The sequence below is a fragment of the Coffea arabica genome, chromosome 11c (genome assembly GCF_036785885.1).
Source record: "Coffea arabica cultivar ET-39 chromosome 11c, Coffea Arabica ET-39 HiFi, whole genome shotgun sequence".
NCBI classification, from domain to species: domain Eukaryota; kingdom Viridiplantae; phylum Streptophyta; class Magnoliopsida; order Gentianales; family Rubiaceae; genus Coffea; species Coffea arabica.
This window is the reverse complement of record NC_092330.1, coordinates 23783598-23810006: the sequence shown is the minus strand read 5'-3', so window position 1 is coordinate 23810006 and position 26409 is coordinate 23783598. Positions and strand designations below refer to the sequence as shown.

The following is a 26409-nucleotide window of genomic DNA, read 5'->3' as shown; positions in this document are numbered from 1 at the left end:
TCATTTTAAGCGTCAATTCAAGAATTTCCCCTCATCCTTTTATTTATTTACTTTTACATTTTTTTCTTGTTGATTTGCACCATTTTTTTTTCCCTCGTCGCGCAACTCTCAATTATCCTGAAATTGATCCTTCACGCTTGCGCTTATACATTTGCGCCGACAACTTTGACCGACGATCCGGGCTTCGATCCAGCCGTACCGTTCCTGACTTGTCTCGCGCCTTCAGATCCGCCTTCATGCTTCGATGAGAAGCAAAATATAAAGCAATCGTTCCGACGGAGCTAAATTACTACAGCATAAAGAACGAAGGGGAAATTTGGATTTCGAAACAAAAAAGGGAGGGGTGCAACACGAGGATTTCCCAGGGGGTCACCTAGGGGTGTCAACGGGCCGGGGTCCGGGCCGGAATTCATTATTCCGGACCCGGACCCGGATCCGACCAGTTTACCCGACGGGTCTTTTATTCGGTGTTCCGGATCCGGACCCGGCGAGTCTCGGATCCGGGTCGGGTCTACCCGAACAAATTTGCCAAAATTTATAATTTCTAACAAAAAAGAGAAAAAGATATATTTGTAAACAAATTTCTAGCTAATGCAAAGAAAAAACCAAATAAGAAAATAAATCAAATTGATTTTACTCAAATACATCATCCTAATCAAATTATATTGATAATATATATTTTTTATAAATTATTAAATCATTTATATCCGGATCCGGGTCTAATACGGGTCGGAATACTATATTCCGTATCCGACCCGTTTTTTTGTTTGAAAAAACGGATCCGGATCCGGATAACGGAATTAAATCCCTACCCATACCCGCAAAAATTTCAGGGATCCGATCCGGATCCGGGTGTAGACCCGACCCGTTGACCGGCCTAGGGTCACCCATCCTAGTACTACTGTCGCCCAAGCACGCTTAACTTCGAAGTTCTGATGGGATCCGGTGCATTAGTGCTGGTATGATCGCACCCGCCATGTTCCTTTCGCTTTATTCTTTTAAACTGCCACGTCCTGTGAAGCAGTTTGGCTTTTTTGGACCCGAATTCATTCTAAGCGTCAATTCATGAATTTCCTCTCATCCTTTTATTTATTTACTTTTATATTTTTTTCTTGTTGCTTTGCACCTTTTTTTTCCCTCGTCGAACAAGTCTCAATTATCCTGAAATTGATCCTTCACGCTTGCGCTTATACATTTGCGCCGACAACTTTGACCGACGATCCGGGCTTCGATCCAGCCGTACCGTTCCTGACTTGTCTCGCGCCTTCAGATCCGCCTTCATGCTTCGATGAGAAGCAAAATATAAAGCAATCGTTCCGACGGAGCTAAATTACTACAGCATAAAGAACGAAGGGGAAATTTGGATTTCGAAACAAAAAAGGGAGGGGTGCAACACGAGGACTTCCCAGGGGGTCACCCATCCTAGTACTACTCTCGCCCAAGCACGCTTAACTTCAGAGTTCTGATGGGATCCGGTGCATTAGTGCTGGTATGATCGCACCCGCCATGTTCCTTTCGCTTTATTCTTTTAAACTGCCCCGTCCTGTGAAGCAGTGTGGCTTTTCTGGACCCGAATTCATTTTAAGCGTCAATTCAAGAATTTCCCCTCATCCTTTTATTTATTTACTTTTACATTTTTTTCTTGTTGATTTGCACCATTTTTTTTTCCCTCGTCGCGCAACTCTCAATTATCCTGAAATTGATCCTTCACGCTTGCGCTTATACATTTGCGCCGACAACTTTGACCGACGATCCGGGCTTCGATCCAGCCGTACCGTTCCTGACTTGTCTCGCGCCTTCAGATCCGCCTTCATGCTTCGATGAGAAGCAAAATATAAAGCAATCGTTCCGACGGAGCTAAATTACTACAGCATAAAGAACGAAGGGGAAATTTGGATTTCGAAACAAAAAAGGGAGGGGTGCAACACGAGGATTTCCCAGGGGGTCACCTAGGGGTGTCAACGGGCCGGGGTCCGGGCCGGAATTCATTATTCCGGACCCGGACCCGGATCCGACCAGTTTACCCGACGGGTCTTTTATTCGGTGTTCCGGATCCGGACCCGGCGAGTCTCGGATCCGGGTCGGGTCTACCCGAACAAATTTGCCAAAATTTATAATTTCTAACAAAAAAGAGAAAAAGATATATTTGTAAACAAATTTCTAGCTAATGCAAAGAAAAAACCAAATAAGAAAATAAATCAAATTGATTTTACTCAAATACATCATCCTAATCAAATTATATTGATAATATATATTTTTTATAAATTATTAAATCATTTATATCCGGATCCGGGTCTAATACGGGTCGGAATACTATATTCCGTATCCGACCCGTTTTTTTGTTTGAAAAAACGGATCCGGATCCGGATAACGGAATTAAATCCCTACCCATACCCGCAAAAATTTCAGGGATCCGATCCGGATCCGGGTGTAGACCCGACCCGTTGACCGGCCTAGGGTCACCCATCCTAGTACTACTGTCGCCCAAGCACGCTTAACTTCGAAGTTCTGATGGGATCCGGTGCATTAGTGCTGGTATGATCGCACCCGCCATGTTCCTTTCGCTTTATTCTTTTAAACTGCCACGTCCTGTGAAGCAGTTTGGCTTTTTTGGACCCGAATTCATTCTAAGCGTCAATTCATGAATTTCCTCTCATCCTTTTATTTATTTACTTTTATATTTTTTTCTTGTTGCTTTGCACCTTTTTTTTCTCTCGTCGAACAACTCTCAATTATCCTGAAATTGATCCTTCACGCTTGCGCTTATACATTTGCGCCGACAACTTTGACCGACGATCCGGGTTTCGATCCAGCCGTACCGTTCCTGACTTGTCTCGCGCCTTCAGATCCGCCTTCATGCTTCGATGAGAAGCAAAATATAAAGCAATCGTTCCGACGGAGCTAAATTACTACAGCATAAAGAACGAAGGGGAAATTTGGATTTCGAAACAAAAAAGGGAGGGTTGCAACACGAGGACTTCCCAGGGGGTCACCCATCCTAGTACTACTATCGCCCAAGCACGCTTAACTTCGGAGTTCTGATGGGATCCGGTGCATTAGTGCTGGTATGATCGCACCCGCCATGTTCCTTTCGCTTTATTCTTTTAAACTGCCCCGTCCTGTGAAGCAGTGTGGCTTTTCTGGACCCGAATTCATTCTAAGCGTCAATTCAAGAATTTCCCCTCATCCTTTTATTTATTTACTTTTACATTTTTTTCTTGTTGATTTGCACCATTTTTTTTTCCCTCGTCGCGCAACTCTCAATTATCCTGAAATTGATCCTTCACGCTTGCGCTTATACATTTGCGCCGACAACTTTGACCGACGATCCGGGCTTCGATCCAGCCGTACCGTTCCTGACTTGTCTCGCGCCTTCAGATCCGCCTTCATGCTTCGATGAGAAGCAAAATATAAAGCAATCGTTCCGACGGAGCTAAATTACTACAGCATAAAGAGCGAAGGGGAAATTTGGATTTCGAAACAAAAAAGGGAGGGGTGCAACACGAGGATTTCCCAGGGGGTCACCTAGGGGTGTCAACGGGCCGGGTCCGGGCCGGAATTCATTATTCCGGACCCGGACCCGGATCCGACCCGTTTACCCGACGGGTCTTTTATTCTGTGTTCCGGATCCGGACCCGGCGAGTCTCGGATCCGGGTCGGGTCTACCCGAACAAATTTGCCAAAATTTATAATTTCTAACAAAAAAGAGAAAAAGATATATTTGTAAACAAATTTCTAGCTAATGCAAAGAAAAAACCAAATAAGAAAATAAATCAAATTGATTTTACTCAAATACATCATCCTAATCAAATTATATTGATAATATATATTTTTTATAAATTATTAAATCATTTATATCCGGATCCGGGTCTAATACGGGTCGGAATACTATATTCCGTATCCGACCCGTTTTTTTGTTTGAAAAAACGGATCCGGATCCGGATAACGGAATTAAATCCTTACCCATACCCGCAAAAATTTCAGGGATCCGATCCGGATCCGGGTGTAGACCCGACCCGTTGACCGGCCTAGGGTCACCCATCCTGGTACTACTGTCGCCCAAGCACGCTTAACTTCGAAGTTCTGATGGGATCCGGTGCATTAGTGCTGGTATGATCGCACCCGCCATGTTCCTTTCGCTTTATTCTTTTAAACTGTCACGTCCTGTGAAGCAGTTTGGCTTTTCTGGACCCGAATTCATTCTAAGCGTCAATTCATGAATTTCCTCTCATCCTTTTATTTGTTTACTTTTATATTTTTTTCTTGTTGCTTTGCACCTTTTTTTTCCCTCGTCGAACAACTCTCAATTATCCTGAAATTGATCCTTCACGCTTGCGCTTATACATTTGCGCCGACAACTTTGACCGACGATCCGGGCTTCGATCCAGCCGTACCGTTCCTGACTTGTCTCGCGCCTTCAGATCCGCCTTCATGCTTCGATGAGAAGCAAAATATAAAGCAATCGTTCCGACGGAGCTAAATTACTACAGCATAAAGAACGAAGGGGAAATTTGGATTTCGAAACAAAAAAGGGAGGGGTGCAACACGAGGACTTCCCAGGGGGTCACCCATCCTAGTACTACTCTCGCCCAAGCACGCTTAACTTCGGAGTTCTGATGGGATCCGGTGCATTAGTGCTGGTATGATCGCACCCGCCATGTTCCTTTCGCTTTATTCTTTTAAACTGCCCCGTCCTGTGAAGCAGTGTGGCTTTTCTGGACCCGAATTCATTTTAAGCGTCAATTCAAGAATTTCCCCTCATCCTTTTATTTATTTACTTTTACATTTTTTTCTTGTTGATTTGCACCATTTTTTTTTCCCTCGTCGCGCAACTCTCAATTATCCTGAAATTGATCCTTCACGCTTGCGCTTATACATTTGCGCCGACAACTTTGACCGACGATCCGGGCTTCGATCCAGCCGTACCGTTCCTGACTTGTCTCGCGCCTTCAGATCCGCCTTCATGCTTCGATGAGAAGCAAAATATAAAGCAATCGTTCCGACGGAGCTAAATTACTACAGCATAAAGAACGAAGGGGAAATTTGGATTTCGAAACAAAAAAGGGAGGGGTGCAACACGAGGATTTCCCAGGGGGTCACCTAGGGGTGTCAACGGACCGGGGTCCGGGCCGGAATTCATTATTCCGGACCCGGACCCGGATCCGACCAGTTTACCCGACGGGTCTTTTATTCGGTGTTCCGGATCCGGACCCGGCGAGTCTCGGATCCGGGTCGGGTCTACCCGAACAAATTTGCCAAAATTTATAATTTCTAACAAAAAAGAGAAAAAGATATATTTGTAAACAAATTTCTAGCTAATGCAAAGAAAAAACCAAATAAGAAAATAAATCAAATTGATTTTACTCAAATACATCATCCTAATCAAATTATATTGATAATATATATTTTTTATAAATTATTAAATCATTTATATCCGGATCCGGGTCTAATACGGGTCGGAATACTATATTCCGTATCCGACCCGTTTTTTTGTTTGAAAAAACGGATCCGGATCCGGATAACGGAATTAAATCCCTACCCATACCCGCAAAAATTTCAGGGATCCGATCCGGATCCGGGTGTAGACCCGACCCGTTGACCGGCCTAGGGTCACCCATCCTGGTACTACTGTCGCCCAAGCACGCTTAACTTCGAAGTTCTGATGGGATCCGGTGCATTAGTGCTGGTTTGATCGCACCCGCCATGTTCCTTTCGCTTTATTCTTTTAAACTGTCACGTCCTGTGAAGCAGTTTGGCTTTTCTGGACCCGAATTCATTCTAAGCGTCAATTCATGAATTTCCTCTCATCCTTTTATTTATTTACTTTTATATTTTTTTCTTGTTGCTTTGCACCTTTTTTTTCCCTCGTCGAACAACTCTCAATTATCCTGAAATTGATCCTTCACGCTTGCGCTTATACATTTGCGCCGACAACTTTGACCGACGATCCGGGCTTCGATCCAGCCGTACCGTTCCTGACTTGTCTCGCGCCTTCAGATCCGCCTTCATGCTTCGATGAGAAGCAAAATATAAAGCAATCGTTCCGACGGAGCTAAATTACTACAGCATAAAGAACGAAGGGGAAATTTGGATTTCGAAACAAAAAAGGGAGGGGTGCAACACGAGGACTTCCCAGGGGGTCACCCATCCTAGTACTACTCTCGCCCAAGCACGCTTAACTTCGGAGTTCTGATGGGATCCGGTGCATTAGTGCTGGTATGATCGCACCCGCCATGTTCCTTTCGCTTTATTCTTTTAAACTGCCCCGTCCTGTGAAGCAGTGTGGCTTTTCTGGACCCGAATTCATTTTAAGCGTCAATTCAAGAATTTCCCCTCATCCTTTTATTTATTTACTTTTACATTTTTTTCTTGTTGATTTGCACCATTTTTTTTTACTTCGTCGCGCAACTCTCAATTATCCTGAAATTGATCCTTCACGCTTGCGCTTATACATTTGCGCCGACAACTTTGACCGACGATCCGGGCTTCGATCCAGCCGTACCGTTCCTGACTTGTCTCGCGCCTTCAGATCCGCCTTCATGCTTCGATGAGAAGCAAAATATAAAGCAATCGTTCCGACGGAGCTAAATTACTACAGCATAAAGAACGAAGGGGAAATTTGGATTTCGAAACAAAAAAGGGAGGGGTGCAACACGAGGATTTCCCAGGGGGTCACCTAGGGGTGTCAACGGGCCGGGTCCGGGCCGGAATTCATTATTCCGGACCCGGACCCGGATCCGACCCGTTTACCCGACGGGTCTTTTATTCGGTGTTCCGGATCCGGACCCGGCGAGTCTCGGATCCGGGTCGGGTCTACCCGAACAAATTTGCCAAAATTTATAATTTCTAACAAAAAAGAGAAAAAGATATATTTGTAAACAAATTTCTAGCTAATGCAAAGAAAAAACCAAATAAGAAAATAAATCAAATTGATTTTACTCAAATACATCATCCTAATCAAATTATATTGATAATATATATTTTTTATAAATTATTAAATCATTTATATCCGGATCCGGGTCTAATACGGGTCGGAATACTATATTCCGTATCCGACCCGTTTTTTTGTTTGAAAAAACGGATCCGGATCCGGATAACGGAATTAAATCCCTACCCATACACGCAAAAATTTAAGGGATCCGATCCGGATCCGGGTGTAGACCCGACCCGTTGACCGGCCTAGGATCACCCATCCTAGTACTACTGTCGCCCAAGCACGCTTAACTTCGAAGTTCTGATGGGATCCGGTGCATTAGTGCTGGTATGATCGCACCCGCCATGTTCCTTTCGCTTTATTCTTTTAAACTGTCACGTCCTGTGAAGCAGTTTGGCTTTTCTGGACCCGAATTCATTCTAAGCGTCAATTCATGAATTTCCTCTCATCCTTTTATTTATTTACTTTTATATTTTTTTCTTGTTGCTTTGCACCTTTTTTTTCCCTCGTCGAACAAGTCTCAATTATCCTGAAATTGATCCTTCACGCTTGCGCTTATACATTTGCGCCGACAACTTTGACCGACGATCCGGGCTTCGATCCAGCCGTACCGTTCCTGACTTGTCTCGCGCCTTCAGATCCGCCTTCATGCTTCGATGAGAAGCAAAATTTAAAGCAATCGTTCCGACGGAGCTAAATTACTACAGCATAAAGAACGAAGGGGAAATTTGGATTTCGAAACAAAAAAGGGAGGGGTGCAACACGAGGACTTCCCAGGGGGTCACCCATCCTAGTACTACTCTCGCCCAAGCACGCTTAACTTCGGAGTTCTGATGGGATCCGGTGCATTAGTGCTGGTATGATCGCACCCGCCATGTTCCTTTCGTTTTATTCTTTTAAACTGCCCCGTCCTGTGAAGCAGTGTGGCTTTTCTGGACCCGAATTCATTTTAAGCGTCAATTCAAGAATTTCCCCTCATCCTTTTATTTATTTACTTTTACATTTTTTTCTTGTTGATTTGCACCATTTTTTTTTCCCTCGTCGCGCAACTCTCAATTATCCTGAAATTGATCCTTCACGCTTGCGCTTATACATTTGCGCCGACAACTTTGACCGACGATCCGGGCTTCGATCCAGCCGTACCGTTCCTGACTTGTCTCGCGCCTTCAGATCCGCCTTCATGCTTCGATGAGAAGCAAAATATAAAGCAATCGTTCCGACGGAGCTAAATTACTACAGCATAAAGAACGAAGGGGAAATTTGGATTTCGAAACAAAAAAGGGAGGGGTGCAACACGAGGATTTCCCAGGGGGTCACCTAGGGGTGTCAACGGGCCGGGTCCGGGCCGGAATTCATTATTCCGGACCCGGACCCGGATCCGACCCGTTTACCCGACGGGTCTTTTATTCTGTGTTCCGGATCCGGACCCGGCGAGTCTCGGATCCGGGTCGGGTCTACCCGAACAAATTTGCCAAAATTTATAATTTCTAACAAAAAAGAGAAAAAGATATATTTGTAAACAAATTTCTAGCTAATGCAAAGAAAAAACCAAATAAGAAAATAAATCAAATTGATTTTACTCAAATACATCATCCTAATCAAATTATATTGATAATATATATTTTTTATAAATTATTAAATCATTTATATCCGGATCCGGGTCTAATACGGGTCGGAATACTATATTCCGTATCCGACCCGTTTTTTTGTTTGAAAAAACGGATCCGGATCCGGATAACGGAATTAAATCCCTACCCATACCCGCAAAAATTTCAGGGATCCGATCCGGATCCGGGTGTAGACCCGACCCGTTGACCGGCCTAGGGTCACCCATCCTGGTACTACTGTCGCCCAAGCACGCTTAACTTCGAAGTTCTGATGGGATCCGGTGCATTAGTGCTGGTATGATCGCACCCGCCATGTTCCTTTCGCTTTATTCTTTTAAACTGTCACGTCCTGTGAAGCAGTTTGGCTTTTCTGGACCCGAATTCATTCTAAGCGTCAATTCATGAATTTCCTCTCATCCTTTTATTTATTTACTTTTATATTTTTTTCTTGTTGCTTTGCACCTTTTTTTTCCCTCGTCGAACAACTCTCAATTATCCTGAAATTGATCCTTCACGCTTGCGCTTATACATTTGCGCCGACAACTTTGACCGACGATCCGGGCTTCGATCCAGCCGTACCGTTCCTGACTTGTCTCGCGCCTTCAGATCCGCCTTCATGCTTCGATGAGAAGCAAAATTTAAAGCAATCGTTCCGACGGAGCTAAATTACTACAGCATAAAGAACGAAGGGGAAATTTGGATTTCGAAACAAAAAAGGGAGGGGTGCAACACGAGGACTTCCCAGGGGGTCACCCATCCTAGTACTACTCTCGCCCAAGCACGCTTAACTTCGGAGTTCTGATGGGATCCGGTGCATTAGTGCTGGTATGATCGCACCCGCCATGTTCCTTTCGTTTTATTCTTTTAAACTGCCCCGTCCTGTGAAGCAGTGTGGCTTTTCTGGACCCGAATTCATTTTAAGCGTCAATTCAAGAATTTCCCCTCATCCTTTTATTTATTTACTTTTACATTTTTTTCTTGTTGATTTGCACCATTTTTTTTCCCTCGTCGCGCAACTCTCAATTATCCTGAAATTGATCCTTCACGCTTGCGCTTATACATTTGCGCCGACAACTTTGACCGACGATCCGGGCTTCGATCCAGCCGTACCGTTCCTGACTTGTCTCGCGCCTTCAGATCCGCCTTCATGCTTCGATGAGAAGCAAAATATAAAGCAATCGTTCCGACGGAGCTAAATTACTACAGCATAAAGAACGAAGGGGAAATTTGGATTTCGAAACAAAAAAGGGAGGGGTGCAACACGAGGATTTCCCAGGGGGTCACCTAGGGGTGTCAACGGGCCGGGTCCGGGCCGGAATTCATTATTCCGGACCCGGACCCGGATCCGACCCGTTTACCCGACGGGTCTTTTATTCTGTGTTCCGGATCCGGACCCGGCGAGTCTCGGATCCGGGTCGGGTCTACCCGAACAAATTTGCCAAAATTTATAATTTCTAACAAAAAAGAGAAAAAGATATATTTGTAAACAAATTTCTAGCTAATGCAAAGAAAAAACCAAATAAGAAAATAAATCAAATTGATTTTACTCAAATACATCATCCTAATCAAATTATATTGATAATATATATTTTTTATAAATTATTAAATCATTTATATCCGGATCCGGGTCTAATACGGGTCGGAATACTATATTCCGTATCCGACCCGTTTTTTTGTTTGAAAAAACGGATCCGGATCCGGATAACGGAATTAAATCCCTACCCATACCCGCAAAAATTTCAGGGATCCGATCCGGATCCGGGTGTAGACCCGACCCGTTGACCGGCCTAGGGTCACCCATCCTGGTACTACTGTCGCCCAAGCACGCTTAACTTCGAAGTTCTGATGGGATCCGGTGCATTAGTGCTGGTATGATCGCACCCGCCATGTTCCTTTCGCTTTATTCTTTTAAACTGTCACGTCCTGTGAAGCAGTTTGGCTTTTCTGGACCCGAATTCATTCTAAGCGTCAATTCATGAATTTCCTCTCATCCTTTTATTTATTTACTTTTATATTTTTTTCTTGTTGCTTTGCACCTTTTTTTTCCCTCGTCGAACAACTCTCAATTATCCTGAAATTGATCCTTCACGCTTGCGCTTATACATTTGCGCCGACAACTTTGACCGACGATCCGGGCTTCGATCCAGCCGTACCGTTCCTGACTTGTCTCGCGCCTTCAGATCCGCCTTCATGCTTCGATGAGAAGCAAAATATAAAGCAATCGTTCCGACGGAGCTAAATTACTACAGCATAAAGAACGAAGGGGAAATTTGGATTTCGAAACAAAAAAGGGAGGGGTGCAACACGAGGACTTCCCAGGGGGTCACCCATCCTAGTACTACTCTCGCCCAAACACGCTTAACTTCGGAGTTCTGATGGGATCCGGTGCATTAGTGCTGGTATGATCGCACCCGCCATGTTCCTTTCGCTTTATTCTTTTAAACTGCCCCGTCCTGTGAAGCAGTGTGGCTTTTCTGGACCCGAATTCATTCTAAGCGTCAATTCAAGAATTTTCCCTCATCCTTTTATTTATTTACTTTTACATTTTTTTCTTGTTGATTTGCACCATTTTTTTTTCCCTCGTCGCGCAACTCTCAATTATCCTGAAATTGATCCTTCACGCTTGCGCTTATACATTTGCGCCGACAACTTTGACCGACGATCCGGGCTTCGATCCAGCCGTACCGTTCCTGACTTGTCTCGCGCCTTCAGATCCGCCTTCATGCTTCGATGAGAAGCAAAATATAAAGCAATCGTTCCGACGGAGCTAAATTACTACAGCATAAAGAACGAAGGGGAAATTTGGATTTCGAAACAAAAAAGGGAGGGGTGCAACACGAGGATTTCCCAGGGGGTCACCTAGGGGTGTCAACGGGCCGGGTCCGGGCCGGAATTCATTATTCCGGACCCGGACCCGGATCCGACCCGTTTACCCGACGGGTCTTTTATTCGGTGTTCCGGATCCGGACCCGGCGAGTCTCGGATCCGGGTCGGGTCTACCCGAACAAATTTGCCAAAATTTATAATTTCTAACAAAAAAGAGAAAAAGATATATTTGTAAACAAATTTCTAGCTAATGCAAAGAAAAAACCAAATAAGAAAATAAATCAAATTGATTTTACTCAAATACATCATCCTAATCAAATTATATTGATAATATATATTTTTTATAAATTATTAAATCATTTATATCCGGATCCGGGTCTAATACGGGTCGGAATACTATATTCCGTATCCGACCCGTTTTTTTGTTTGAAAAAACGGATCCGGATCCGGATAACGGAATTAAATCCCTACCCATACACGCAAAAATTTCAGGGATCCGATCCGGATCCGGGTGTAGACCCGACCCGTTGACCGGCCTAGGATCACCCATCCTAGTACTACTGTCGCCCAAGCACGCTTAACTTCGAAGTTCTGATGGGATCCGGTGCATTAGTGCTGGTATGATCGCACCCGCCATGTTCCTTTCGCTTTATTCTTTTAAACTGTCACGTCCTGTGAAGCAGTTTGGCTTTTCTGGACCCGAATTCATTCTAAGCGTCAATTCATGAATTTCCTCTCATCCTTTTATTTATTTACTTTTATATTTTTTTCTTGTTGCTTTGCACCTTTTTTTTCCCTCGTCGAACAAGTCTCAATTATCCTGAAATTGATCCTTCACGCTTGCGCTTATACATTTGCGCCGACAACTTTAACCGACGATCCGGGCTTCGATCCAGCCGTACCGTTCCTGACTTGTCTCGCGCCTTCAGATCCGCCTTCATGCTTCGATGAGAAGCAAAATTTAAAGCAATCGTTCCGACGGAGCTAAATTACTACAGCATAAAGAACGAAGGGGAAATTTGGATTTCGAAACAAAAAAGGGAGGGGTGCAACACGAGGACTTCCCAGGGGGTCACCCATCCTAGTACTACTCTCGCCCAAGCACGCTTAACTTCGGAGTTCTGATGGGATCCGGTGCATTAGTGCTGGTATGATCGCACCCGCCATGTTCCTTTCGTTTTATTCTTTTAAACTGCCCCGTCCTGTGAAGCAGTGTGGCTTTTCTGGACCCGAATTCATTTTAAGCGTCAATTCAAGAATTTCCCCTCATCCTTTTATTTATTTACTTTTACATTTTTTTCTTGTTGATTTGCACCATTTTTTTTTCCCTCGTCGCGCAACTCTCAATTATCCTGAAATTGATCCTTCACGCTTGCGCTTATACATTTGCGCCGACAACTTTGACCGACGATCCGGGCTTCGATCCAGCCGTACCGTTCCTGACTTGTCTCGCGCCTTCAGATCCGCCTTCATGCTTCGATGAGAAGCAAAATATAAAGCAATCGTTCCGACGGAGCTAAATTACTACAGCATAAAGAACGAAGGGGAAATTTGGATTTCGAAACAAAAAAGGGAGGGGTGCAACACGAGGATTTCCCAGGGGGTCACCTAGGGGTGTCAACGGGCCGGGTCCGGGCCGGAATTCATTATTCCGGACCCGGACCCGGATCCGACCCGTTTACCCGACGGGTCTTTTATTCTGTGTTCCGGATCCGGACCCGGCGAGTCTCGGATCCGGGTCGGGTCTACCCGAACAAATTTGCCAAAATTTATAATTTCTAACAAAAAAGAGAAAAAGATATATTTGTAAACAAATTTCTAGCTAATGCAAAGAAAAAACCAAATAAGAAAATAAATCAAATTGATTTTACTCAAATACATCATCCTAATCAAATTATATTGATAATATATATTTTTTATAAATTATTAAATCATTTATATCCGGATCCGGGTCTAATACGGGTCGGAATACTATATTCCGTATCCGACCCGTTTTTTTGTTTGAAAAAACGGATCCGGATCCGGATAACGGAATTAAATCCCTACCCATACCCGCAAAAATTTCAGGGATCCGATCCGGATCCGGGTGTAGACCCGACCCGTTGACCGGCCTAGGGTCACCCATCCTGGTACTACTGTCGCCCAAGCACGCTTAACTTCGAAGTTCTGATGGGATCCGGTGCATTAGTGCTGGTATGATCGCACCCGCCATGTTCCTTTCGCTTTATTCTTTTAAACTGTCACGTCCTGTGAAGCAGTTTGGCTTTTCTGGACCCGAATTCATTCTAAGCGTCAATTCATGAATTTGCTCTCATCCTTTTATTTATTTACTTTTATATTTTTTTCTTGTTGCTTTGCACCTTTTTTTTCCCTCGTCGAACAACTCTCAATTATCCTGAAATTGATCCTTCACGCTTGCGCTTATACATTTGCGCCGACAACTTTGACCGACGATCCGGGCTTCGATCCAGCCGTACCGTTCCTGACTTGTCTCGCGCCTTCAGATCCGCCTTCATGCTTCGATGAGAAGCAAAATATAAAGCAATCGTTCCGACGGAGCTAAATTACTACAGCATAAAGAACGAAGGGGAAATTTGGATTTCGAAACAAAAAAGGGAGGGGTGCAACACGAGGACTTCCCAGGGGGTCACCCATCCTAGTACTACTCTCGCCCAAGCACGCTTAACTTCGGAGTTCTGATGGGATCCGGTGCATTAGTGCTGGTATGATCGCACCCGCCATGTTCCTTTCGCTTTATTCTTTTAAACTGCCCCGTCCTGTGAAGCAGTGTGGCTTTTCTGGACCCGAATTCATTCTAAGCGTCAATTCAAGAATTTCCCCTCATCCTTTTATTTATTTACTTTTACATTTTTTTCTTGTTGATTTGCACCATTTTTTTTTCCCTCGTCGCGCAACTCTCAATTATCCTGAAATTGATCCTTCACGCTTGCGCTTATACATTTGCGCCGACAACTTTGACCGACGATCCGGGCTTCGATCCAGCCGTACCGTTCCTGACTTGTCTCGCGCCTTCAGATCCGCCTTCATGCTTCGATGAGAAGCAAAATATAAAGCAATCGTTCCGACGGAGCTAAATTACTACAGCATAAAGAACGAAGGGGAAATTTGGATTTCGAAACAAAAAAGGGAGGGGTGCAACACGAGGATTTCCCAGGGGGTCACCTAGGGGTGTCAACGGGCCGGGTCCGGGCCGGAATTCATTATTCCGGACCCGGACCCGGATCCGACCCGTTTACCCGACGGGTCTTTTATTCGGTGTTCCGGATCCGGACCCGGCGAGTCTCGGATCCGGGTCGGGTCTACCCGAACAAATTTGCCAAAATTTATAATTTCTAACAAAAAAGAGAAAAAGATATATTTGTAAACAAATTTCTAGCTAATGCAAAGAAAAAACCAAATAAGAAAATAAATCAAATTGATTTTACTCAAATACATCATCCTAATCAAATTATATTGATAATATATATTTTTTATAAATTATTAAATCATTTATATCCGGATCCGGGTCTAATACGGGTCGGAATACTATATTCCGTATCCGACCCGTTTTTTTGTTTGAAAAAACGGATCCGGATCCGGATAACGGAATTAAATCCCTACCCATACACGCAAAAATTTCAGGGATCCGATCCGGATCCGGGTGTAGACCCGACCCGTTGACCGGCCTAGGATCACCCATCCTAGTACTACTGTCGCCCAAGCACGCTTAACTTCGAAGTTCTGATGGGATCCGGTGCATTAGTGCTGGTATGATCGCACCCGCCATGTTCCTTTCGCTTTATTCTTTTAAACTGTCACGTCCTGTGAAGCAGTTTGGCTTTTCTGGACCCGAATTCATTCTAAGCGTCAATTCATGAATTTCCTCTCATCCTTTTATTTATTTACTTTTATATTTTTTTCTTGTTGCTTTGCACCTTTTTTTTCCCTCGTCGAACAAGTCTCAATTATCCTGAAATTGATCCTTCACGCTTGCGCTTATACATTTGCGCCGACAACTTTAACCGACGATCCGGGCTTCGATCCAGCCGTACCGTTCCTGACTTGTCTCGCGCCTTCAGATCCGCCTTCATGCTTCGATGAGAAGCAAAATTTAAAGCAATCGTTCCGACGGAGCTAAATTACTACAGCATAAAGAACGAAGGGGAAATTTGGATTTCGAAACAAAAAAGGGAGGGGTGCAACACGAGGACTTCCCAGGGGGTCACCCATCCTAGTACTACTCTCGCCCAAGCACGCTTAACTTCGGAGTTCTGATGGGATCCGGTGCATTAGTGCTGGTATGATCGCACCCGCCATGTTCCTTTCGTTTTATTCTTTTAAACTGCCCCGTCCTGTGAAGCAGTGTGGCTTTTCTGGACCCGAATTCATTTTAAGCGTCAATTCAAGAATTTCCCCTCATCCTTTTATTTATTTACTTTTACATTTTTTTCTTGTTGATTTGCACCATTTTTTTTTCCCTCGTCGCGCAACTCTCAATTATCCTGAAATTGATCCTTCACGCTTGCGCTTATACATTTGCGCCGACAACTTTGACCGACGATCCGGGCTTCGATCCAGCCGTACCGTTCCTGACTTGTCTCGCGCCTTCAGATCCGCCTTCATGCTTCGATGAGAAGCAAAATATAAAGCAATCGTTCCGACGGAGCTAAATTACTACAGCATAAAGAACGAAGGGGAAATTTGGATTTCGAAACAAAAAAGGGAGGGGTGCAACACGAGGATTTCCCAGGGGGTCACCTAGGGGTGTCAACGGGCCGGGTCCGGGCCGGAATTCATTATTCCGGACCCGGACCCGGATCCGACCCGTTTACCCGACGGGTCTTTTATTCTGTGTTCCGGATCCGGACCCGGCGAGTCTCGGATCCGGGTCGGGTCTACCCGAACAAATTTGCCAAAATTTATAATTTCTAACAAAAAAGAGAAAAAGATATATTTGTAAACAAATTTCTAGCTAATGCAAAGAAAAAACCAAATAAGAAAATAAATCAAATTGATTTTACTCAAATACATCATCCTAATCAAATTATATTGATAATATATATTTTTTATAAATTATTAAATCATTTATATCCGGATCCGGGTCTAATACGGGTCGGAATACTATATTCCGTATCCGACCCGTTTTTTTGTTTGAAAAAACGGATCCGGATCCGGATAACGGAATTAAATCCCTACCCATACCCGCAAAAATTTCAGGGATCCGATCCGGATCCGGGTGTAGACCCGACCCGTTGACCGGCCTAGGGTCACCCATCCTGGTACTACTGTCGCCCAAGCACGCTTAACTTCGAAGTTCTGATGGGATCCGGTGCATTAGTGCTGGTATGATCGCACCCGCCATGTTCCTTTCGCTTTATTCTTTTAAACTGTCACGTCCTGTGAAGCAGTTTGGCTTTTCTGGACCCGAATTCATTCTAAGCGTCAATTCATGAATTTGCTCTCATCCTTTTATTTATTTACTTTTATATTTTTTTCTTGTTGCTTTGCACCTTTTTTTTCCCTCGTCGAACAACTCTCAATTATCCTGAAATTGATCCTTCACGCTTGCGCTTATACATTTGCGCCGACAACTTTGACCGACGATCCGGGCTTCGATCCAGCCGTACCGTTCCTGACTTGTCTCGCGCCTTCAGATCCGCCTTCATGCTTCGATGAGAAGCAAAATATAAAGCAATCGTTCCGACGGAGCTAAATTACTACAGCATAAAGAACGAAGGGGAAATTTGGATTTCGAAACAAAAAAGGGAGGGGTGCAACACGAGGACTTCCCAGGGGGTCACCCATCCTAGTACTACTCTCGCCCAAGCACGCTTAACTTCGGAGTTCTGATGGGATCCGGTGCATTAGTGCTGGTATGATCGCACCCGCCATGTTCCTTTCGCTTTATTCTTTTAAACTGCCCCGTCCTGTGAAGCAGTGTGGCTTTTCTGGACCCGAATTCATTCTAAGCGTCAATTCAAGAATTTCCCCTCATCCTTTTATTTATTTACTTTTACATTTTTTTCTTGTTGATTTGCACCATTTTTTTTTCCCTCGTCGCGCAACTCTCAATTATCCTGAAATTGATCCTTCACGCTTGCGCTTATACATTTGCGCCGACAACTTTGACCGACGATCCGGGCTTCGATCCAGCCGTACCGTTCCTGACTTGTCTCGCGCCTTCAGATCCGCCTTCATGCTTCGATGAGAAGCAAAATATAAAGCAATCGTTCCGACGGAGCTAAATTACTACAGCATAAAGAACGAAGGGGAAATTTGGATTTCGAAACAAAAAAGGGAGGGGTGCAACACGAGGATTTCCCAGGGGGTCACCTAGGGGTGTCAACGGGCCGGGTCCGGGCCGGAATTCATTATTCCGGACCCGGACCCGGATCCGACCCGTTTACCCGACGGGTCTTTTATTCGGTGTTCCGGATCCGGACCCGGCGAGTCTCGGATCCGGGTCTGGTCTACCCGAACAAATTTGCCAAAATTTATAATTTCTAACAAAAAAGAGAAAAAGATATATTTGTAAACAAATTTCTAGCTAATGCAAAGAAAAAACCAAATAAGAAAATAAATCAAATTGATTTTACTCAAATACATCATCCTAATCAAATTATATTGATAATATATATTTTTTATAAATTATTAAATCATTTATATCCGGATCCGGGTCTAATACGGGTCGGAATACTATATTCCGTATCCGACCCGTTTTTTTGTTTGAAAAAACGGATCCGGATCCGGATAACGGAATTAAATCCCTACCCATACCCGCAAAAATTTCAGGGATCCGATCCGGATCCGGGTGTAGACCCGACCCGTTGACCGGCCTAGGGTCACCCATCCTAGTACTACTGTCGCGCAAGCACGCTTAACTTCGAAGTTCTGATGGGATCCGGTGCATTAGTGCTGGTATGATCGCACCCGCCATGTTCCTTTCGCTTTATTCTTTTAAACTGTCACGTCCTGTGAAGCAGTTTGGCTTTTCTGGACCCGAATTCATTCTAAGCGTCAATTCATGAATTTCCTCTCATCCTTTTATTTATTTACTTTTATATTTTTTTCTTGTTGCTTTGCACCTTTTTTTTCCCTCGTCGAACAACTCTCAATTATCCTGAAATTGATCCTTCACGCTTGCGCTTATACATTTGCGCCGACAACTTTGACCGACGATCCGGGCTTCGATCCAGCCGTACCGTTCCTGACTTGTCTCGCGCCTTCAGATCCGCCTTCATGCTTCGATGAGAAGCAAAATATAAAGCAATCGTTCCGACGGAGCTAAATTACTACAGCATAAAGAACGAAGGGGAAATTTGGATTTCGAAACAAAAAAGGGAGGGGTGCAACACGAGGATTTCCCAGGGGGTCACCTAGGGGTGTCAACGGGCCGGGTCCGGGCCGGAATTCATTATTCCGGACCCGGACCCGGATCCGACCCGTTTACCCGACGGGTCTTTTATTCGGTGTTCCGGATCCGGACCCGGCGAGTCTCGGATCCGGGTCGGGTCTACCCGAACAAATTTGCCAAAATTTATAATTTCTAACAAAAAAGAGAAAAAGATATATTTGTAAACAAATTTCTAGCTAATGCAAAGAAAAAACCAAATAAGAAAATAAATCAAATTGATTTTACTCAAATACATCATCCTAATCAAATTATATTGATAATATATATTTTTTATAAATTATTAAATCATTTATATCCGGATCCGGGTCTAGTACGGGTCGGAATACTATATTCCGTATCCGACCCGTTTTTTTGTTTGAAAAAACGGATCCGGATCCGGATAACGGAATTAAATCCCTACCCATACCCGCAAAAATTTCAGGGATCCGATCCGGATCCGGGTGTAGACCCGACCCGTTGACCGGCCTACGGTCACCCATCCTAGTACTACTGTCGCCCAAGCACGCTTAACTTCGAAGTTCTGATGGGATCCGGTGCATTAGTGCTGGTATGATCGCACCCGCCATGTTCCTTTCGCTTTATTCTTTTAAACTGTCACGTCCTGTGAAGCAGTTTGGCTTTTCTGGACCCGAATTCATTCTAAGCGTCAATTCATGAATTTCCTCTCATCCTTTTATTTATTTACTTTTATATTTTTTTCTTGTTGCTTTGCACCTTTTTTTTCCCTCGTCGAACAAGTCTCAATTATCCTGAAATTGATCCTTCACGCTTGCGCTTATACATTTGCGCCGACAACTTTGACCGACGATCCGGGCTTCGATCCAGCCGTACCGTTCCTGACTTGTCTCGCGCCTTCAGATCCGCCTTCATGCTTCGATGAGAAGCAAAATATAAAGCAATCGTTCCGACGGAGCTAAATTACTACAGCATAAAGAACGAAGGGGAAATTTGGATTTCGAAACAAAAAAGGGAGGGGTGCAACACGAGGACTTCCCAGGGGGTCACCCATCCTAGTACTACTCTCGCCCAAGCACGCTTAACTTCGGAGTTCTGATGGGATCCGGTGCATTAGTGCTGGTATGATCGCACCCGCCATGTTCCTTTCGCTTTATTCTTTTAAACTGCCCCGTCCTGTGAAGCAGTGTGGCTTTTCTGGACCCGAATTCATTCTAAGCGTCAATTCAAGAATTTCCCCTCATCCTTTTATTTATTTACTTTTACATTTTTTTCTTGTTGATTTGCACCATTTTTTTTTCCCTCGTCGCGCAACTCTCAATTATCCTGAAATTGATCCTTCACGCTTGCGCTTATACATTTGCGCCGACAACTTTGACCGACGATCCGGGCTTCGATCCAGCCGTACCGTTCCTGACTTGTCTCGCGCCTTCAGATCCGCCTTCATGCTTCGATGAGAAGCAAAATATAAAGCAATCGTTCCGACGGAGCTAAATTACTACAGCATAAAGAACGAAGGGGAAATTTGGATTTCGAAACAAAAAAGGGAGGGGTGCAACACGAGGATTTCCCAGGGGGTCACCTAGGGGTGTCAACGGGCCGGGTCCGGGCCGGAATTCATTATTCCGGACCCGGACCCGGATCCGACCCGTTTACCCGACGGGTCTTTTATTCTGTGTTCCGGATCCGGACCCGGCGAGTCTCGGATCCGGGTCGGGTCTACCCGAACAAATTTGCCAAAATTTATAATTTCTAACAAAAAAGAGAAAAAGATATATTTGTAAACAAATTTCTAGCTAATGCAAAGAAAAAACCAAATAAGAAAATAAATCAAATTGATTTTACTCAAATACATCATCCTAATCAAATTATATTGATAATATATATTTTTTATAAATTATTAAATCATTTATATCCGGATCCGGGTCTAATACGGGTCGGAATACTATATTCCGTATCCGACCCGTTTTTTTGTTTGAAAAAACGGATCCGGATCCGGATAACGGAATTAAATCCCTACCCATACCCGCAAAAATTTCAGGGATCCGATCCGGATCCGGGTGTAGACCCGACCCGTTGACCGGCCTAGGGTCACCCATCCTGGTACTACTGTCGCCCAAGCACGCTTAACTTCGAAGTTCTGATGGGATCCGGTGCATTAGTGCTGGTATGATCGCACCCGCCATGTTCCTTTCGCTTTATTCTTTTAAACTGTCACGTCCTGTGAAGCAGTTTGGCTTTTCTGGACCCGAATTCATTCTAAGCGTCAATTCATGAATTTGCTCTCATCCTTTTATTTATTTACTTTTATATTTTTTTCTTGTTGCTTTGCACCTTTTTTTTCCCTCGTCGAACAACTCTCAATTATCCTGAAATTGATCCTTCACGCTTGCGCTTATACATTTGCGCCGACAACTTTGACCGACGATCCGGGCTTCGATCCAGCCGTACCGTTCCTGACTTGTCTCGCGCCTTCAGATCCGCCTTCATGCTTCGATGAGAAGCAAAATATAAAGCAATCGTTCCGACGGAGCTAAATTACTACAGCATAAAGAACGAAGGGGAAATTTGGATTTCGAAACAAAAAAGGGAGGGGTGCAACACGAGGACTTCCCAGGGGGTCACCCATCCTAGTACTACTCTCGCCCAAGCACGCTTAACTTCGGAGTTCTGATGGGATCCGGTGCATTAGTGCTGGTATGATCGCACCCGCCATGTTCCTTTCGCTTTATTCTTTTAAACTGCCCCGTCCTGTGAAGCAGTGTGGCTTTTCTGGACCCGAATTCATTCTAAGCGTCAATTCAAGAATTTCCCCTCATCCTTTTATTTATTTACTTTTACATTTTTTTCTTGTTGATTTGCACCATTTTTTTTTCCCTCGTCGCGCAACTCTCAATTATCCTGAAATTGATCCTTCACGCTTGCGCTTATACATTTGCGCCGACAACTTTGACCGACGATCCGGGCTTCGATCCAGCCGTACCGTTCCTGACTTGTCTCGCGCCTTCAGATCCGCCTTCATGCTTCGATGAGAAGCAAAATATAAAGCAATCGTTCCGACGGAGCTAAATTACTACAGCATAAAGAACGAAGGGAAAATTTGGATTTCGAAACAAAAAAGGGAGGGGTGCAACACGAGGATTTCCCAGGGGGTCACCTAGGGGTGTCAACGGGCCGGGTCCGGGCCGGAATTCATTATTCCGGACCCGGACCCGGATCCGACCCGTTTACCCGACGGGTCTTTTATTCTGTGTTCCGGATCCGGACCCGGCGAGTCTCGGATCCGGGTCGGGTCTACCCGAACAAATTTGCCAAAATTTATAATTTCTAACAAAAAAGAGAAAAAGATATATTTGTAAACAAATTTCTAGCTAATGCAAAGAAAAAACCAAATAAGAAAATAAATCAAATTGATTTTACTCAAATACATCATCCTAATCAAATTATATTGATAATATATATTTTTTATAAATTATTAAATCATTTATATCCGGATCCGGGTCTAATACGGGTCGGAATACTATATTCCGTATCCGACCCGTTTTTTTGTTTGAAAAAACGGATCCGGATCCGGATAACGGAATTAAATCCCTACCCATACCCGCAAAAATTTCAGGGATCCGATCCGGATCCGGGTGTAGACCCGACCCGTTGACCGGCCTAGGGTCACCCATCCTGGTACTACTGTCGCCCAAGCACGCTTAACTTCGAAGTTCTGATGGGATCCGGTGCATTAGTGCTGGTATGATCGCACCCGCCATGTTCCTTTCGCTTTATTCTTTTAAACTGTCACGTCCTGTGAAGCAGTTTGGCTTTTCTGGACCCGAATTCATTCTAAGCGTCAATTCATGAATTTCCTCTCATCCTTTTATTTATTTACTTTTATATTTTTTTCTTGTTGCTTTGCACCTTTTTTTTCCCTCGTCGAACAACTCTCAATTATCCTGAAATTGATCCTTCACGCTTGCGCTTATACATTTGCGCCGACAACTTTGACCGACGATCCGGGCTTCGATCCAGCCGTACCGTTCCTGACTTGTCTCGCGCCTTCAGATCCGCCTTCATGCTTCGATGAGAAGCAAAATATAAAGCAATCGTTCCGACGGAGCTAAATTACTACAGCATAAAGAACGAAGGGGAAATTTGGATTTCGAAACAAAAAAGGGAGGGGTGCAACACGAGGACTTCCCAGGGGGTCACCCATCCTAGTACTACTCTCGCCCAAGCACGCTTAACTTCGGAGTTCTGATGGGATCCGGTGCATTAGTGCTGGTATGATCGCACCCGCCATGTTCCTTTCGCTTTATTCTTTTAAACTGCCCCGTCCTGTGAAGCAGTGTGGCTTTTCTGGACCCGAATTCATTCTAAGCGTCAATTCAAGAATTTCCCCTCATCCTTTTATTTATTTACTTTTACATTTTTTTCTTGTTGATTTGCACCATTTTTTTTCCCTCGTCGCGCAACTCTCAATTATCCTGAAATTGATCCTTCACGCTTGCGCTTATACATTTGCGCCGACAACTTTGACCGACGATCCGGGCTTCGATCCAGCCGTACCGTTCCTGACTTGTCTCGCGCCTTCAGATCCGCCTTCATGCTTCGATGAGAAGCAAAATATAAAGCAATCGTTCCGACGGAGCTAAATTACTACAGCATAAAGAACGAAGGGGAAATTTGGATTTCGAAACAAAAAAGGGAGGGGTGCAACACGAGGATTTCCCAGGGGGTCACCTAGGGGTGTCAACGGGCCGGGTCCGGGCCGGAATTCATTATTCCGGACCCGGACCCGGATCCGACCCGTTTACCCGACGGGTCTTTTATTCGGTGTTCCGGATCCGGACCCGGCGAGTCTCGGATCCGGGTCTGGTCTACCCGAACAAATTTGCCAAAATTTATAATTTCTAACAAAAAAGAGAAAAAGATATATTTGTAAACAAATTTCTAGCTAATGCAAAGAAAAAACCAAATAAGAAAATAAATCAAATTGATTTTACTCAAATACATCATCCTAATCAAATTATATTGATAATATATATTTTTTATAAATTATTAAATCATTTATATCCGGATCCGGGTCTAATACGGGTCGGAATACTATATTCCGTATCCGACCCGTTTTTTTGTTTGAAAAAACGGATCCGGATCCGGATAACGGAATTAAATCCCTACCCATACCCGCAAAAATTTCAGGGATCCGATCCGGATCCGGGTGTAGACCCGACCCGTTGACCGGCCTAGGGTCACCCATCCTAGTACTGCTGTCGCGCAAGCACGCTTAACTTCGAAGTTCTGATGGGATCCGGTGCATTAGTGCTGGTATGATCGCACCCGCCATGTTCCTTTCGCTTTATTCTTTTAAACTGTCACGTCCTGTGAAGCAGTTTGGCTTTTCTGGACCCGAATTCATTCTAAGCGTCAATTCATGAATTTCCTCTCATCCTTTTATTTATTTACTTTTATATTTTTTTCTTGTTGCTTTGCACCTTTTTTTTCCCTCGTCGAACAACTCTCAATTATCCTGAAATTGATCCTTCACGCTTGCGCTTATACATTTGCGCCGACAACTTTGACCGACGATCCGGGCTTCGATCCAGCCGTACCGTTCCTGACTTGTCTCGCGCCTTCAGATCCGCCTTCATGCTTCGATGAGAAGCAAAATATAAAGCAATCGTTCCGACGGAGCTAAATTACTACAGCATAAAGAACGAAGGGGAAATTTGGATTTCGAAACAAAAAAGGGAGGGGTGCAACACGAGGATTTCCCAGGGGGTCACCTAGGGGTGTCAACGGGCCGGGTCCGGGCCGGAATTCATTATTCCGGACCCGGACCCGGATCCGACCCGTTTACCCGACGGGTCTTTTATTCGGTGTTCCGGATCCGGACCCGGCGAGTCTCGGATCCGGGTCGGGTCTACCCGAACAAATTTGCCAAAATTTATAATTTCTAACAAAAAAGAGAAAAAGATATATTTGTAAACAAATTTCTAGCTAATGCAAAGAAAAAACCAAATAAGAAAATAAATCAAATTGATTTTACTCAAATACATCATCCTAATCAAATTATATTGATAATATATATTTTTTATAAATTATTAAATCATTTATATCCGGATCCGGGTCTAGTACGGGTCGGAATACTATATTCCGTATCCGACCCGTTTTTTTGTTTGAAAAAACGGATCCGGATCCGGATAACGGAATTAAATCCCTACCCATACCCGCAAAAATTTCAGGGATCCGATCCGGATCCGGGTGTAGACCCGACCCGTTGACCGGCCTACGGTCACCCATCCTAGTACTACTGTCGCCCAAGCACGCTTAACTTCGAAGTTCTGATGGGATCCGGTGCATTAGTGCTGGTATGATCGCACCCGCCATGTTCCTTTCGCTTTATTCTTTTAAACTGTCACGTCCTGTGAAGCAGTTTGGCTTTTCTGGACCCGAATTCATTCTAAGCGTCAATTCATGAATTTCCTCTCATCCTTTTATTTATTTACTTTTATATTTTTTTCTTGTTGCTTTGCACCTTTTTTTTCCCTCGTCGAACAAGTCTCAATTATCCTGAAATTGATCCTTCACGCTTGCGCTTATACATTTGCGCCGACAACTTTGACCGACGATCCGGGCTTCGATCCAGCCGTACCGTTCCTGACTTGTCTCGCGCCTTCAGATCCGCCTTCATGCTTCGATGAGAAGCAAAATATAAAGCAATCGTTCCGACGGAGCTAAATTACTACAGCATAAAGAACGAAGGGGAAATTTGGATTTCGAAACAAAAAAGGGAGGGGTGCAACACGAGGACTTCCCAGGGGGTCACCCATCCTAGTACTACTCTCGCCCAAGCACGCTTAACTTCGGAGTTCTGATGGGATCCGGTGCATTAGTGCTGGTATGATCGCACCCGCCATGTTCCTTTCGCTTTATTCTTTTAAACTGCCCCGTCCTGTGAAGCAGTGTGGCTTTTCTGGACCCGAATTCATTCTAAGCGTCAATTCAAGAATTTCCCCTCATCCTTTTATTTATTTACTTTTACATTTTTTTCTTGTTGATTTGCACCATTTTTTTTTCCCTCGTCGCGCAACTCTCAATTATCCTGAAATTGATCCTTCACGCTTGCGCTTATACATTTGCGCCGACAACTTTGACCGACGATCCGGGCTTCGATCCAGCCGTACCGTTCCTGACTTGTCTCGCGCCTTCAGATCCGCCTTCATGCTTCGATGAGAAGCAAAATATAAAGCAATCGTTCCGACGGAGCTAAATTACTACAGCATAAAGAACGAAGGGGAAATTTGGATTTCGAAACAAAAAAGGGAGGGGTGCAACACGAGGATTTCCCAGGGGGTCACCTAGGGGTGTCAACGGGCCGGATCCGGGCCGGAATTCATTATTCCGGACCCGGACCCGGATCCGACCCGTTTACCCGACGGGTCTTTTATTCTGTGTTCCGGATCCGGACCCGGCGAGTCTCGGATCCGGGTCGGGTCTACCCGAACAAATTTGCCAAAATTTATAATTTCTAACAAAAAAGAGAAAAAGATATATTTGTAAACAAATTTCTAGCTAATGCAAAGAAAAAACCAAATAAGAAAATAAATCAAATTGATTTTACTCAAATACATCATTCTAATCAAATTATATTGATAATATATATTTTTTATAAATTATTAAAT

The 26409-nt window shown here is 44.2% G+C and overlaps 15 non-coding genes and 16 pseudogenes across 15 annotated transcripts; all 31 read right to left on the bottom strand.

The window, feature by feature from the left end:
- Window positions 1-855: 855 nt before the first annotated feature.
- LOC140019856 (5S ribosomal RNA) lies at window positions 856-973 on the bottom strand (annotated as a pseudogene).
- A 411-nt stretch (window positions 974-1384) lies between these two features.
- Window positions 1385-1503, bottom strand: LOC140017648 (5S ribosomal RNA). The gene has a single exon (XR_011823955.1). It is a non-coding gene; the product is annotated as a 5S ribosomal RNA (ribosomal RNA).
- A 928-nt stretch (window positions 1504-2431) lies between these two features.
- LOC140019855 (5S ribosomal RNA) lies at window positions 2432-2549 on the bottom strand (annotated as a pseudogene).
- A 411-nt stretch (window positions 2550-2960) lies between these two features.
- On the bottom strand, window positions 2961-3079 carry LOC140018046 (5S ribosomal RNA). Its single transcript, XR_011824348.1, has one exon. It is a non-coding gene; the product is annotated as a 5S ribosomal RNA (ribosomal RNA).
- A 927-nt stretch (window positions 3080-4006) lies between these two features.
- On the bottom strand, window positions 4007-4124 carry LOC140020285 (5S ribosomal RNA; annotated as a pseudogene).
- A 411-nt stretch (window positions 4125-4535) lies between these two features.
- Window positions 4536-4654, bottom strand: LOC140017380 (5S ribosomal RNA). The gene has a single exon (XR_011823690.1). It is a non-coding gene; the product is annotated as a 5S ribosomal RNA (ribosomal RNA).
- Window positions 4655-5582: 928 nt separating this feature from the next.
- On the bottom strand, window positions 5583-5700 carry LOC140020667 (5S ribosomal RNA; annotated as a pseudogene).
- A 411-nt stretch (window positions 5701-6111) lies between these two features.
- LOC140017378 (5S ribosomal RNA) lies at window positions 6112-6230 on the bottom strand. The gene has a single exon (XR_011823688.1). It is a non-coding gene; the product is annotated as a 5S ribosomal RNA (ribosomal RNA).
- A 927-nt stretch (window positions 6231-7157) lies between these two features.
- On the bottom strand, window positions 7158-7275 carry LOC140020607 (5S ribosomal RNA; annotated as a pseudogene).
- A 411-nt stretch (window positions 7276-7686) lies between these two features.
- On the bottom strand, window positions 7687-7805 carry LOC140017377 (5S ribosomal RNA). Its single transcript, XR_011823687.1, has one exon. It is a non-coding gene; the product is annotated as a 5S ribosomal RNA (ribosomal RNA).
- Window positions 7806-8732: 927 nt separating this feature from the next.
- Window positions 8733-8850, bottom strand: LOC140020283 (5S ribosomal RNA; annotated as a pseudogene).
- Window positions 8851-9261: 411 nt separating this feature from the next.
- Window positions 9262-9380, bottom strand: LOC140017376 (5S ribosomal RNA). Its single transcript, XR_011823686.1, has one exon. It is a non-coding gene; the product is annotated as a 5S ribosomal RNA (ribosomal RNA).
- Window positions 9381-10306: 926 nt separating this feature from the next.
- Window positions 10307-10424, bottom strand: LOC140020281 (5S ribosomal RNA; annotated as a pseudogene).
- Window positions 10425-10835: 411 nt separating this feature from the next.
- Window positions 10836-10954, bottom strand: LOC140017650 (5S ribosomal RNA). The gene has a single exon (XR_011823957.1). It is a non-coding gene; the product is annotated as a 5S ribosomal RNA (ribosomal RNA).
- Window positions 10955-11881: 927 nt separating this feature from the next.
- On the bottom strand, window positions 11882-11999 carry LOC140020606 (5S ribosomal RNA; annotated as a pseudogene).
- A 411-nt stretch (window positions 12000-12410) lies between these two features.
- On the bottom strand, window positions 12411-12529 carry LOC140017375 (5S ribosomal RNA). Its single transcript, XR_011823685.1, has one exon. It is a non-coding gene; the product is annotated as a 5S ribosomal RNA (ribosomal RNA).
- A 927-nt stretch (window positions 12530-13456) lies between these two features.
- Window positions 13457-13574, bottom strand: LOC140020280 (5S ribosomal RNA; annotated as a pseudogene).
- A 411-nt stretch (window positions 13575-13985) lies between these two features.
- LOC140017374 (5S ribosomal RNA) lies at window positions 13986-14104 on the bottom strand. The gene has a single exon (XR_011823684.1). It is a non-coding gene; the product is annotated as a 5S ribosomal RNA (ribosomal RNA).
- A 927-nt stretch (window positions 14105-15031) lies between these two features.
- Window positions 15032-15149, bottom strand: LOC140020605 (5S ribosomal RNA; annotated as a pseudogene).
- Window positions 15150-15560: 411 nt separating this feature from the next.
- On the bottom strand, window positions 15561-15679 carry LOC140017372 (5S ribosomal RNA). The gene has a single exon (XR_011823682.1). It is a non-coding gene; the product is annotated as a 5S ribosomal RNA (ribosomal RNA).
- A 927-nt stretch (window positions 15680-16606) lies between these two features.
- On the bottom strand, window positions 16607-16724 carry LOC140020279 (5S ribosomal RNA; annotated as a pseudogene).
- Window positions 16725-17135: 411 nt separating this feature from the next.
- Window positions 17136-17254, bottom strand: LOC140017371 (5S ribosomal RNA). The gene has a single exon (XR_011823681.1). It is a non-coding gene; the product is annotated as a 5S ribosomal RNA (ribosomal RNA).
- A 927-nt stretch (window positions 17255-18181) lies between these two features.
- Window positions 18182-18299, bottom strand: LOC140020764 (5S ribosomal RNA; annotated as a pseudogene).
- Window positions 18300-19224: 925 nt separating this feature from the next.
- Window positions 19225-19342, bottom strand: LOC140020058 (5S ribosomal RNA; annotated as a pseudogene).
- Window positions 19343-19753: 411 nt separating this feature from the next.
- On the bottom strand, window positions 19754-19872 carry LOC140017370 (5S ribosomal RNA). Its single transcript, XR_011823680.1, has one exon. It is a non-coding gene; the product is annotated as a 5S ribosomal RNA (ribosomal RNA).
- A 927-nt stretch (window positions 19873-20799) lies between these two features.
- Window positions 20800-20917, bottom strand: LOC140020278 (5S ribosomal RNA; annotated as a pseudogene).
- A 411-nt stretch (window positions 20918-21328) lies between these two features.
- On the bottom strand, window positions 21329-21447 carry LOC140017369 (5S ribosomal RNA). The gene has a single exon (XR_011823679.1). It is a non-coding gene; the product is annotated as a 5S ribosomal RNA (ribosomal RNA).
- A 927-nt stretch (window positions 21448-22374) lies between these two features.
- On the bottom strand, window positions 22375-22492 carry LOC140020277 (5S ribosomal RNA; annotated as a pseudogene).
- Window positions 22493-22903: 411 nt separating this feature from the next.
- LOC140017368 (5S ribosomal RNA) lies at window positions 22904-23022 on the bottom strand. Its single transcript, XR_011823678.1, has one exon. It is a non-coding gene; the product is annotated as a 5S ribosomal RNA (ribosomal RNA).
- Window positions 23023-24991: 1969 nt separating this feature from the next.
- LOC140020057 (5S ribosomal RNA) lies at window positions 24992-25109 on the bottom strand (annotated as a pseudogene).
- A 411-nt stretch (window positions 25110-25520) lies between these two features.
- On the bottom strand, window positions 25521-25639 carry LOC140017367 (5S ribosomal RNA). Its single transcript, XR_011823677.1, has one exon. It is a non-coding gene; the product is annotated as a 5S ribosomal RNA (ribosomal RNA).
- Window positions 25640-26409: the final 770 nt, after the last annotated feature.